Genomic DNA, 15016 nt, shown 5'->3' on the forward strand with positions numbered 1-15016 from the left:
AAACAACTTATATATATATATTGATGATGAATAAGAATTGTTAAATTACAAAAAAAAAAACTTATAATTACCTCTCACCCTCCCCAATCTACCTTTCTCCGTCAGGTACTCCCCTTTAAATTTTTCATTACAGTTGGGATCCCAAATGCGATCTACATAGATACCTGCTGTAAACTTTGGAAGATATTCACTGATATACACCATGGTCTAGTATATCATATATCTCTCTATCATAGAACCCTTAGGACATTCTCTTTTTCGAACCAAGCCCTTCATAAATTTCAAGTGCCTCTCAACCATCCACATTGATCTAGCTTGTACAAGTCCACACAATTCAATCTCCTCAACTTGATGTATGAGGTAGTGTTCTTGAGCATTGAAAAATGTTGGGGGTAAACACTTTTGTATTTCAAACATAAGCTGTGGAATTTTTCTCTTCCAATATTTTATATCTTTTTTATCAATTTCTTTAGATGATAACCACCTAAAAGAGATTCAACACACAAAAACACATAGAGGAGATTTCAAATAAAAAGCTACAAATCTAAGAAAAAACACTCTTCTAACCTCATGTATTTTCCAAGACCATATATAACTTGTTTAATACTGTTGTCAAACTATTGTAGAAGGGATAGAGGTAGGACAAACTAAAATCATTAAAAAATGATCATTTCAATATATTATTAAATAATGCAACTTGTGTTAGAATCTGAAAAGATTAATAACCCAGAAAACTAGTGCAAAGAGTAAATATCTAAACTATGAATGCAAATGATACAAAATCAAAATAGCATCATAGAGTTAGTCTCCAAGAGAGTAATGCAAATGCTGGAAGTAGAATAGCATTAAGAGGATGCAGAAACAAGAGATGCAAATACAAGCTAGGTAGCATGCTTATATAGGCTAGGAAGAGGGAGGAGGTGTCAACACCAACCAATGAGGAGCAACCATCTATCAAACTAAAGATAGCAAAGTATCTTCCCAAGATAGCTAATGGATGCTCACATGTAGGAAGGTGACACCTCACAACCATTCACCTAATAAGACATGCTTTATTAACCTAAGCGAGATTATTAAAAAGTGTAGGAAAAACCTAGCAAAATAGGAAAAATAAAAAACTACACTAACACCCCCCCATAAGCGAAGCTTAGGTGGATGTAGAAATGGGTCTCGACAAGTCAAGCCTGATGAGGTACCCATGTACATAAGATTTCTTAAAAGAGAGAGAAAAGAGACCCCCCCCCCCCCCCCCAAAAAAAAAAAAAGTCAGGACTCCAAGTGAGAGGAAGAGGCCCCCCCAAAAGATGAAGCATCCCGCACTCCCAGAAAAGCTCGCAAATGAAGGAACTTGCTCTCAGTGAAGGTTTTGGTGAAGATATCAGCAACTTGCTCAGAAGTCGGACAATAGCGAAGGTCAATGACATGACCATGGATGAGCTCCTAGATGTAGTGCATGTGGACCTCTATGTGTTTGGTCCGTTGATGATGAACTGGATTCTGTGAGATCTGAATGGCACTCTGGTTGTCACAAAATATGACTGATGGCTATTTGATCTAGATACCAAACTCAGTGAGAAGATGTTGAATCCAAATGGCCTTAGTGGCGGCATTTACAGCCCCTCGATACTTAGCCTCAGTAGAAGACAAAGCAATAGCAGACTGCTTTTAGCTCGACCAACAAACAGGACCTGACCCAAGTGAGAAGCTATACCCTGAAGTAGACTTGCGATCCGCAGAATCACCTGCCCAATCTGAATCTGTGTAGCCCACCAAATTAAGCTCAATGCCTATTGCGTAGTGAATCCCACAACTATGAGAACCCTGAATGTAGTGAAGGATCTGCTTGGCTGCTTTCTAGTGTAACTCATGGGGCTCTTGCATGAATTGAGAGACCATGCCTACAGCATAGGAGATGTCAGGTCTCATATGAGTCAGATAAATGAGACTCCCAACAAGTTGGTGGTACAAAGTGTCATCAACAAGTGGAGAAGAACATTGAGCCTCAAGTTTGACTCCAGAAAGGAAGGGAGTCGGAGTAGGCTTACAGTTAGCCATATGAAACCTCGAGAGTAAATCTAGAGCATACTTGGATTATGTGATGGTGATCCCAGAAGGAGACTGAAGGATCTCAATCCTGAGAAAGTAATGCAACAAGCCCAAGTCAGTCATCAAAAAACTATCCTGAAGGGCCACTTTGACAGCCTTAATGGTGGGTGAAGAACTTCCTATGATTAGCAAGTCATCAACATACAAAACCAAAAATAGAAGTGAATCACCCTGTTGCAAAATGTACACATTAGGATCAGAATGGCACCGAGTGAACCCAACTGATAGAAGGAAGGAGTCCATCTTGGCATACCAGGCCCGAGGAGCCTATTTGAGGCCATAGAGAGACTTTCGAAGATGACACACAAGTGAAGAATCCTAAAGGAAGCCCTGTGGCTGCTCCATGTAGATCTCCTCATGAAGGTCACCATGAAGAAAAGCACTCTTCACATCTATCTAATGTACTTCCCAACTATTAGCTGCAGCAATGGCAAGAACAATTCAAATGGAATTCATTCGGGCAACTGGCGCAAAAGTCTTAGAGTAGTCAATCCTAGGAACCTGGGAGAATCCTTTGGCGACCAAGCGAGCCTTATGTTTCTCAACTGACCCATCTGCTACAAATTTTTCCCGATAGATCCACTTACATCGAACAAGTTTTCTTCCTTTAGGAAGAGGGACAAGATCCCAAGTGTGGTTCCTCATCAAGGAACTATACTCTTCTTGCATAGCTGTATCCCACTCAGAAATATCAGAAGCCTCATGAAAGGACTGTGGATCTAAGGCAGTAGCAATGAAGACATGTGGAGCATCCTGGAATTGTGAATGAGTTCGCCTGGTGTCTAATAGATCCCCAACCCAATCACCTGCAGACTGCAAGGTCTGTCTAGCCCAAAGTGGGCAAGAAGATGGAGAATCTGGAGGGGAATCATTAACCTCTGAATGATGACTAGGAGAGGAAGGAGGTGAGTTCTCTGAATCACTTTCTGCATCAGAAGTAGAGGTAGAAGATTGTTCAGGTGAATCTGACTCATTAGAAGATCTATCATGTATTCCAAGTGACTCTAATGTCAAGGTAGAAGGAGTTGGAGAAGTGATAGAAAGTGAGCTCGAAGATCCCTCCTCAAAATGAACACTCCTCTCAATGAATAACTCATGCGTAGTAGGGTGGAGCAATCGATAACCCTTCACACCATCAGGATAACCTACAAATATGCAAGATCTGCTTTGCGGATCCAAGGCCTTACGTTTCTCTGTAGGAATGTGGGCCCATGCAAGAGAGCCAAAAACTTGAAAGTGCTTAATTAATGGTTTTCGACCGCTCCAAGCTTCAAAAGGAGTAACTCCCTTCAAGGCTCGGTGAGGAACATGGTTTTGGATATAACAAGCACAGTTAATGGCTTCTGCCCAATACTGTGGTGCAAGAGATCTAGAGTGAATCATATAGTTTGCCATTTCCTTCAAGGATCTATTCTTCTGTTCTGCAACACCATTTTGCTGAGGATTGTATGGAACTGAGTGTTGTAAATCAATCCCCTTTGAAGTGCAAAATCTTTCAAACCGATGGTTGACATACTCACCACAATTGTCTGTGCGCAAAACCTTGATGGCTTTCCCAGATTGCATTTCTACAAAAATTTTGAAGTCTTGAAAATGATCAAATACCTCTGACTTCTATTTGAGAAAGTACACCCATGTATATCAAGAAAGGTCATCAATGAATGTGAGGACATATCAGGCCCTGCTGAAAGAAGGATGTTGAAATGGACCAGCCAAATCACTGTGAACTAACTCTAGTATTTGTGAAGCTCTCCATGCCTTACTTTTGTCAAACTTTTCTGATTCTCAGGATCATCCAAAGATGCAAGAGAAGAGCATACTTCATTTAAAAAAAAACTACAATACAGTTTATTTGCCCCCCCCCCCCCCCCCCCCCAAATCTCTCAAATAAGGAATCTAAAATCTACTCTTGCACATAGAAAAGCTCTGATACCATGTTAGAATCTAAAAAGATTAATAACCTAGAAAACTAGTGCAAAGAGTAAATATCGAAACTATGAATGCAAATGATACAAAATCAAAATAGCATCATAGAGTTAGTCTCCAAGAGAGTAATGCAAATGCTGGAAGCAGAATAGCATTAAGAGGATGCAAAAACAAGCTAGGTAGCATGCTTATATAGGCTAGGAAGAGGGAGGAGGTGTCAACACCAACCAATGAGGAGCAACCATCTATCAGACTAAAGATAGCAAAGTATCTTCCCAAGATAGCTAATGGATGCTCACATGTAGGAAGGTGACACCTCACAACCATTCACCTAATAAGACATGCTTTATTAACCTAAGCGAGATTATTAAAAAGTGTAGGAAAAACCTAGCAAAATAGGAAAAATAAAAAACTACACTAACAACTTGTACTACATTCAATCTAACAAATAAACTGTAAATAGAAAACATGAATTACCTTGAGGAAGGTATGCCAATCATGTCTCTTCAAGCCTATCCCAAAATCACCCTTCTTTGATAGAAGAGTGCTTATATTTGCAGCAAATCCTATTGAAAATTTTGTTTTTTTTTATGACTTCTTTTAATGCATCACTCTGTTGCTCCGTTAATAACCAAGGAAGGGAACTTGTATTTATACAGTCTCCATTCCTATTTGATTCAATGAAAACTTTTAGTGCATGATTTGATTCATGAATTTCAATACAAATTTTAGCAATTTGTTCTCTATCACACCTTCCATCCAACATTTTCCATAGTGTCTTTGTTACATTCTTTCTAATATGCATAGCATCAAACAAATTCATGATTGAGAGATCCTTGTAGTATGGTAACCTACTAAATTGAGTAGGATAACTTTTCATTCCTCTAGGAAATTGTTCATTGATTCCTTTCCAACCTTCACAAGCATCAGTTATAGCATTAGTAAATATAAGACAATATCAAAATACAAATTGTAAACTTTGGATGACTAATTGGACATTACCTCAACGATTCAGTCGATTGTATTCCAACTTCCATAAATGAGGTGTCATTCTTCATGGCCTTGATGATGTCTCTTCTTTCCCATTGAAAATATGTTTTTTGGCAATTTGATAGTTATGATTATGGTGGAGAAAGTGTCTAAACTCATCAAACACCTGCTTTCCTAAACTTCTCGAATGATGACATTTCATCTTCAGACCACAAAATAGACATGCAAATTTTCCTTTTGTCTGAAGACTTAAAAGATCATGTAAAATTGGATCATGTACAATGATCATGTGCAACTTAAGCATTTGATAGTAATGTGTAACCACTATAACATACCAAAAATATGTAATCTTAACAATATAACATACCCCAAAAATGAGTTAGCCCAGAGGCATCATGTATTGTCCATACAAGCATTGCATGGAATTGAAATTGTCTATGTCGTATCGATCTAGAGATGTCATACATAGTGATACCATTCCATAACTTCAACAACTCGTCAATTAGGGGCTCAATATAAACATTCATATCTTTAACTTGGTATTTATCTAGCAATTGAATGAACATAAACATTACGTAATTATTATAACCATTTTTATGCACTATTTATAAATTAATTTAGATAACTATAAAATAAAAGAATACCTGGCACAATCATTGATAACATTATGTGCTCCCTCTTTATGGACATCTGAGGAGGAATGTTATTTTTAATAACAAAAATAGGCCATACTGAGTAAACAGATCTCATATCTCCAAATGGATTGACACCGTCTGCCGACAATGAAAGTTTTAGATAATGTTAGATAATTCTCGGTACAAACGAGGCAAAATGTGTGATGGTGGTAACAAAAACTCACTAATCAACCTACAACAAAAAATATGCATTGTTAATATAATGAATAGTAATTGTATGCTAACATTGAAGGTGACAAAAATGACATACCTTAGCATACGTGACATTGCTACATTGGATATACTATTCATAACCTTTAAGTTCACCAAAACCACTATAGCCGACAATAGAGTTGTTTGGGAGCATTCATATAAGGGCTCGTGTGCCTTCTCAAATAAAGGTATATCAAGACCATCTTCATCATTATTATCAGATTCACTAGTACCATCATTGTGAGCCTCTTCATCACTTGCCTCAATACCATCTTCTTCAATCATGTCCTCTAGCACATTATCATCTTCTTCCATGGGAGTGTTATCCTCAGCTTGGATATTCACACCTCCATGTTCCTCTAGTACGAAATCCACATTCAGCAATGGACAAAAATCATGGCCGCCTCCAACATGACTATATTTCCTACAATGACTCTGGGCTGTTGTGATTAGAATTCTTCGATTCTTTAAGCCCTTACACTTTTTGTAAGGACAATAACATTTATCAAGTTTTCTTCAGAACTGAGCCCACAATGCAGCCATTGTCTCATTATTTTGTTCTGGGTTCATATTGTCAGGCATGATCTTTCTTCATAGGAAAATATACTTACTTGCTGAAGATATTTCAAGTTCAACAACTCTTTAATCACAGGATCCATAATAGTTGGAAGCTTTGACCTATCTATTAGTTGTGGCTTGGCCTGCAGCAACAAAAAATTCTTAGTATATGCATCTCAACATTTAAAAAAAACATCAAGCAATTCATGTCAGTTCCAGTTTGTAAATTAACTGGCATTTTTTTCTTCTTTAACATATTCAACAATCAAGTACAATTAATAGGAATACAAGAGCAAAACTTGGAATTCTACTAATGTCACCAATGTTAATCTTGGGTACTAGTACAAAGCCAGTAAGAAATTTGTAGTTGTACCAACCAAGATATTTACAAGACTTGATCACAAAAGGTTCATTTAGCACAAAAAAACTTCAAAAATATTGTATATATACACTCTTTGATGTTGTCAAAGGGAACAATTATTTTAATGATGTTTTACATAAGAATTGCTAGAGGAAATGATAAGCATGATCTCTTTGTTTGGTATAATCCACCATTAAATTCCCTTGTGACTCACTCTCATTATGTCTCCCTTTCCACCTAGGATGATTTTCTAGATGTAATCCTAATTTATTAGTATGACAAGTCTTGTTGGAGCTGCAAGCTTCACTACCATGAACATGTTCAATTGGAGATCTCAATTCAACATCTTAATCATGCTTATGTGAGAAATTTGATGGGAGTTCATACATCACCACGTCATTTGAAATGGTTCTAATAACTACCGACTCTGATCCACTCCTAATGTTAATATTAAAAAATTCCTTTGAGCATGTATTATCTGGATTGGTATCATCTATAATTAGCTTCAATGATCTACTTGTGAGAGAGATGTCTAAACCTATCAACAAAAGTCACAGATTATAACAATTTGAAGTAATATCTTGCTGAGGATAAATCATTTATTTCAATAATTATTGGTGTCTCAAAACTAACAAAAGACAACCTTTGAAAATGCATCTTGCATTTTCCTAAATCCATAAGTGACCTTATATGAGGGATAAATTATACTAGAATGTGCAAGGCCTCTATATACACAATATTCTTGAACTAGGTCATCAAGCATTCACATGTTCAGCTTCATTCGGCTAAGTTCATTCTATGAGAAGAAATACACATAAGAAAATAAATTCATTCAAAAAACTTGTGACAACTTATCATGACAGACAAAATGGAGATGATACCTTCTATTTGGAAAATAAGTAAATATCGCCAAGCTAATACCAAATTCAAACTCATGCTCAGGTTGCATGTGTCAACATTCCCCATTGACCTTAGTCACAAGGCTAACTTATCAAGAGTCTATATCCCATAAATGAAATTGGTATAAATGTTACAACCACCAAATTTGGAGGGCATAGAAATTTAGTCACCACTATCCTATGTAGTACACTTAGTTTCATACGTTGGAATCATTTTTTGACTTGTACACATGATAGTCCAATAGTTTTTAATGTCATCTTCATCACAATTTTTCTATGATAGTCTAATAGTTGCAAGTGGCATCTTTTCCTCTTTGATGGAGAAGATCCTTCTTCAGTTTTAGCAAGGACTCACTTTGACCATCATGTCCATTCTCTACATGATCAATCTTCATAGGTTGATGTGATTATGGAGACTTATGTACAACAATTGCAAGAGGTCTTTTTATCAATTGAGGAGACAGTATGTTCTTTGGGATAAGATCTACATTCATCCTTCACAAGGATAGTTAAACAATTTTGAAAGGTATGAATGTTCATTGGGATTCTCTCCACACATAGCAAAAGAATCTAAGTTGTACCTATAGCATTATTTCTTTCAAAGGGGAGGAACACTATTCAACATTCCTAGATCAGCTTCTACATTGGAGTAGCTTTTACTTATCGGCACTCTTCATTTGGGGGGGAGACTACCTTGTCTCTCTTCTTCTTCTCTCTTGCATGGGGGACCTTTTCCTCTTTTGGGATTGTGTTCTTCTCACATTTCTCTTTTGTATATACTTGATGTATGTCATAATGGGGGGGTCTTGATTACTCCATCCATGCATGCATCTAGTCTTTTCATCTCTCTTTTTGGGGGAGGGATTTTCCCATGAGGTTTTCCCTCTTTCTCTACTTTATGAGAGATTGCATTTCATTATGTACATGTGTACTGTCGATCATTTTTGCCTTCCTACAAGAATCACCACATTTGAATTTGATGTAGTAACATTTACAAGTTTTAAATATTCAAATATTCAAAAGGGGCACAAAATACTTTATGCTCAACCTTGTATATTTCTTTCCCTTTGCATCTTAATGTTTCTGTGGGCCCGCAAGTCCCCATCGTTGGACCTTGAAATATCCACGGTCGAAACTATCTCGCTATGGTAAGTTGCACGTTGTTTTTCCATAGTGACATAGTGCCTTTTGGCTATGTGGCTAATGGGTCCTTCTTTTCCTTGTTGTTTCTTTGGCACCGAGTTTTGATAGATCCATGGTGGGCGCTATGGTGCTATCAAAAAATCTATGTTCCTCACCATTAGCGACATAGCACTTGAAGAAAGAATGATACTATGTTGACATTAGAAGGAAGGTGGGTCCCAAGAAAACCTCATTGAATATCAATGATGAAATTTGGCACACACGGTGGGACCTTAGGCAACGTGGAAGGATGACGGTGCTTGGAACGAGGATTTGATTCGTCACAAGCTAGGCAATTCGTTGATGTCAATAGTTACTTGGACCCATGCCCCTTTCTAATGCATGAAGATTTTCTCACCTTCAGATCAGTCTAGATCAATGGTGGGCACTATCACGCTATGGAAAATTACCAGGATATTATCCATAGCGAAATAGAGCCTCAGTGACGCATGGCACAGATGACATCATGGGCCCACCCTTCTCCAAAGTAATATTATAGCTCATCCTTGGTGGCAGTTGTCAGGTGGGTAATAGTACAGTGGTGATATTTCATTGGTCCACTTAGCCAACTTGGTGTGTAGTCATGCATTTTTGTTGATGACCATAAATCTAAGGAAAATTGACGGTGGGCACTATCTCACTATGGAAAATTGTGAGGATATTACATATAGTGACATAGCGCCATTGTGCAACATGGATCGGTAGGGCTAGGTCACACCAAGGTGAACATGCTAGGTGGTTTCCAAGTGGTTTGTGGGCCCAGGTTTTCAAGTTTTTTTTAAGGAGATAGCATAGTAATATGGCAAGTCTTCACGATCGTCAAATCAGTCTAAATCCACGGTGGGCACTATCTTGCTATGGGAAATTTCTCAGAGGATATGCATAGTGACATAGCACCTTGGTGACATGTGTCCTAGTGGGTTTGGTGGAGGCAGTAATGGTTAGATGCACTAGCAATTAATGTAACCATCACAGTTGGAGTTTGAGGAATTGGCACAGTTAGTAAAGAAAGACTGGTCAACCTCGGGAAGACCTTGTGGGGTGGCAAAGTGAAAAGAGGTCGTTGGTCCATGTGACTCATTTCAGTGCCAGGGTTATGTTGACCTGCTAACCATGCTGGTTCATGAACTAGGAATAGGGGATACTAACATTTTTTGCATAATCCGATCTTATCATCAATTCCAACCACCTTGGAGTAAATAAGAAACAAAGAGGAACATTCTACTTCCTAATCCAACCTATCTACCTGGTTGAAGCATATTTATGGCACCGTTCCTATCTTTTCGAGGCCCTATTTTAGTTAAAAATCAAATTTCATGGTACCAAAAAGCTATATTTAGATCGGATTTTCTTCTGTATCCCCATGATTATTCTCTATAGGACTTCAATGTAGTGGTTGGGGAGTAACTTCAGTTGGAGGACATCTCAGTTATGCCTGATCTATAAAGGAAACTTCTAAAAAAATTTAAGGGGTCAACCTTTCTTTGTTTTCTATGTTATTTCTCTATAGATTCTTAGTGTAAATCCCCTTGTGCCTCTAAACTACATGATTTTTTGCCTTATCTCTTTTAGCCATTAGTATGCAAGTGCAAGAACTCTTTGCCTCTTACTGGTGTTTAGTAGAGATCTATGATCTGCATGACTGTATCTCCTTGGCCTATGAATGATACTATAAGTGAATCTCTCTTTCATTATGTCATTCATCTTGGTCTTTTGATCTGCATGTGATTATTAGATTAAAGCAAGTCTGAATGTGTATATCCTTAGTTTCATTCTAGTTCAATAGTTCATATATGGGCAGAATTTGGTCCGAACACTCTATTTGGTGCATCACCTCTTTAGATTAGATTAGGTAGATTTGTTTTCATGCTCTCCTTCTCCCTTTTCCTCTCTAAGAGTAGTTAGGTGCACCCTGATAGTAAGAGGAAGCTGGCCTTCCCTGGAGACTCAACCTCACAATTCAAGTCACATAGCTTGGAGGTTGTTTCCATGTTTCACTAGGTTGTCCTCATGCATAGGCTTTGGACAAGGGTTCAAACCTCAGTGACAACAATTTTTGGCATGCCTAGTGGGACAAACTTTTCAAAAACTTTCAAGCCTACTAGTGTGAAAAGGGAAGATTCAAGATCAATACCAAGGAGATAGTACTAGCTTCAGTGTTTAAGCCTTCAAGAGGCTCATTCTTCAAAGTACTTGGTGACTCTGAGCTTCAAATAGATATCTGGTTCTAGACCAAAGTTGCAATGATTTATGCCTAGAGCTGAAACAAGGGTATCTTTTAGAGGTAAGTTTCAGTATCAAGAGCTTTCATTTTCAAACCCTAGAAGAAGAAAGACGTGAATAGCTTTATCACCAGTTAGGAATGCAATAGTAATACATACCCCTACAAGATCTATCTCTACTCCTCCTACTGTTAGATATCAGCCTAAACTTCCATCAATACATATCAATAGATCAGTTGTTTACATGGTGTTGCCTAGGGCTCATGCTTTTTCCACCTTTAATGGTGGCGTCCCTCTTTTATTGGCCCAAAGACATGACATACCAATAGCTGCACTTAAAAGTATACCAAAGTTTACCGGTGAAACCTCCATTTCCCCCTTAGAACACATTCAAGAGGTTGCAAATATTTGTAACATCCATGGTATTACAGAGGATGATGTTGTAGTTAGGCTCCTAGCCTCATCCTTGAAAGGAAAAACACTACAATGGTATAGAGGTTTAGCTCATGGCTCTATAACAGATTGAGGTGGATTAGGAGAAGGATTGTGCAAACATTTTGAGGATAAAAGTGACTATTTGTCACTATTAGAGCAGTTGACTACTATAAAAAGAGCCCCCCATGAATGTATGACTAATTTTTATTATAGATTTCAAAAGACATGGGATAGAATACCTACTTCAGTGAAGCTTACCCCTGGTAATGCCTTCTTGCATTACCTTAGAGCTTTCAACAGTGATATTGCCACTATAATCCAAACTATGGGAGGAGATACCTTGCCTAATGCTTATGACATAGCAATAAAATTAGAGAACATCCTAATATAAGGAGGTAAACTAACTCCAAGACCTCCTATGCCCTTCTTCCCTGATGTTCCAAATCATCAACCAGCAATGGCTCCTCTTCCCACAACTTCTACATCACAATCCCTTTTCCTAGTCCCTCAAGCTTCCACATCTTCAAATGGGATAGATGAAATCAAAGAGATGATGCAATCTCTAATGCAAAACATGGATAAAAGAGAGAAGAGCCTTGATAAAAGATTGCAAGATCAAGGGAAGAAGTTAGAAGATCAAGGAAAGAGGCTGGAGGATAATTTCTCTATGATGCAGAAAGTGAACAACAAGGTGGTGACTTTAGAAAGATAGCAAGCTCAAGGTAGTAAGCTTCATCAATTGCAATATCAAACTCCAAGCAGTGGTAGGCCTCCAAATCCTAATCATTGGAACAATTGTTTTGATCAAAGTAGGCAGGGTGGCCATGCTTCAACCTCAAATGTAAACCAAAGTAGGGCCATAGTCCCTCAAAACAATATGGCTCAAGATCAAGAATTTTTTCCCTCCTATAACTACCCCTATACCTATTGTATGTGTCAGAAGGCTGAATATTTTATGGCTTTGATAGTCCAAGAACCTAGAGCAAAACAATCATACAAGGAGGACCAATTTAAAGATGCCTCAAATATGCAAACACAAGGCAATTTCTCTTTTATGAATCATCAAATGGAGGAGCATTATAATGTAAACTAGGATTCCATTTCTCATAACACTATAAGAATAAGAAGAGCTATGGAAGATGTTGTCCCTCCTCCTCCCAATTAGGCCTCAACTTCAAATGTGATATCTCATGAGCAAGCATCAAATAATCAAAAAAGTACCTTTTAGCAGCAAAGGAAAAATCATGGCAGAAAGGATGCAAGTGATCCTCAGGTTATTCCATCTCAACCTCATACAATTGCAGCTCCCAAAGCTTCTACCAAAGAACCTGCTATGTCATTCACTATGGTAGAGAAAATGAAGAAGAAAAATGTGAATATCTCTATGTGGGATGCTATTGCTAGTATACCCATGCAAAAGAGGTTGATGTAGCAAGAATTGGAAAGAGTTGAACCAAAGGATCAGCCACTCAGTATGGAAAGTACCACAAGGCTAGTACAAACATCAAGGGAGGTGGAAACAAGTAAAAAGGTTATACCTCCTCCATTCTATGTTTCTCTAATTATAGGGGGCAAACTAATCCATAATTGCATGATTGATTCAGGGGCTAGCAGGTTAGTGATGCCTAGGTGTGTTGCTGATGCTTTGGGAATGAAATATGAGCCCATTGTTAGGGATGTATTATAGTTGGATGGTAGTACTTTCAAGACTGTAGGGATCCTTAGGGATGTGGAGATGGCCTTACATGCATGCCTTGGTTGTACTATAACCCAAGATATCTCTATTGCTGAGGTGAAGCCATATTTTTCCATATGTCTATCAAGAGACTTTACTACCCAAATAGGTGGTTTCATATCTTCTGATTGGTCATATATGTCTTTTAAAATGAGATATGGAGCCAAGCCCTCCATCATACTGAATCTTACACCCCTAATTCCATCAACATGAATTTCCCTATCCTAGAGATGGATGAGAATGACATAGTGAATGAACCCACCACTTCCCTAGCAGAGATACCTAATTTTTTCTTGGATGAGTGGGCTAACGCATATCAATTTGATCTTATGCCAGAAACCCTTGAGACAGGTCTTAGTACATATTGTATATTGGAGAAAGATGCTCTAGTTCCCAATCTTATGGAGACTAAAGAAGATATGAGTGGGATATGGAGTATGTACTTTGATGGCTCAAGAAATAAAAATGAATCAAGGGCTGGTGTGATGTTGATTTCTCCTGCACAAGTAAAGTACTACTTCTCCTTTAGGCTCCAATTTAGTTGCACTAATAATGTGGTCGAGTATGAATCCTTGATTCAAGGTCTCCTACTTGCTCAAAATAGAAGAATTCAAGCCTTAAGGGTGTATGGAGATAGTGAGTTAGCGGTTAATCAAGTGAGGAATCATAATACCACCAAGAATGGTTTTCTCAAGTCTTATAAACATAGGGTATGGGATTTTCTCAAATTTTTCAATGCATTTAATATTCAAAGCATACCTAGAAAGGAAAATAGACATGTTGATAGACTTGCAACAATAGGTGCATCTTATGATATGCCGAGGAATCTTGAGGAGGAGAAGAAGCAAAAAATCAGAGTGGTAGTAAGGCCTACTATCCTTGATAACAACATCCATTAGCAAGTGTTTGAATTTGATGAGAAAATTGTAAGCTTCTTGCAAAATGAAGTAGAGTTTTCAAGAAGGAACCAGTTGAGACTGCAGGATCAGTATGGTGATCAGATCATTCATCTCAATTCTAACAAATTTCCTAAGGGTCTCATTACCTTAGAAAGTGTTTTAAATCCTGATGACCAAACAAGAGGCAGAGACATGAACCTAGCTATTGATGAAGATGATCATATTCTAGTCATGATTGTTGATGGAAAGTCCTTAAACGTGGGGAAGGTATGTTCTAAAATTGAACAAGAAAATTTTATTCATCTATGTCAAGAATTTAATGATGTATTTTCTTGGATATATGATGACTTAAAGGGCTTTGACCCAAGGTTATTTCAGCATACCATAGATTTAATTAATGATGGCAAACTAGTAAGACAAAAATAGAAGCCAATGAATCCCAAGATTGAACCCCTAATGAGAAAAGAGCTATCCAAGTTGATTGAGGCAAATATATTTTTTCCCATCAAACACTCATCATGGGTAGAAAAACCTTGTCCCTATTAGGAAGAAGAATGGAGAAATTAGATTGTGTGTAGACTTTAGGGACCTTAACCAAGCTTCCCTTATAAATCACCATCCTCTCCCTTCTATGGAGAAAATTTTGTCCAAGGTCAATGGTTCAAAGACATTTTCATTTTTTGATGGATTTTCTGGCTACAATCAAGTGCCGGTTAAAGAGTCTGATAAGTACAAGACTGCATTTACCACTAAATGGGGTACCTATGCTTATTGTAAGATGTCATTTGGGCTAACCAGTATAGGCGTTACATTTCA

Source organism: Cupressus sempervirens, chromosome 10, assembly GCF_028749045.1.
Source record: "Cupressus sempervirens isolate cs-2001-9-10 chromosome 10, ASM2874904v1, whole genome shotgun sequence".
NCBI lineage: Eukaryota > Viridiplantae > Streptophyta > Pinopsida > Cupressales > Cupressaceae > Cupressus > Cupressus sempervirens.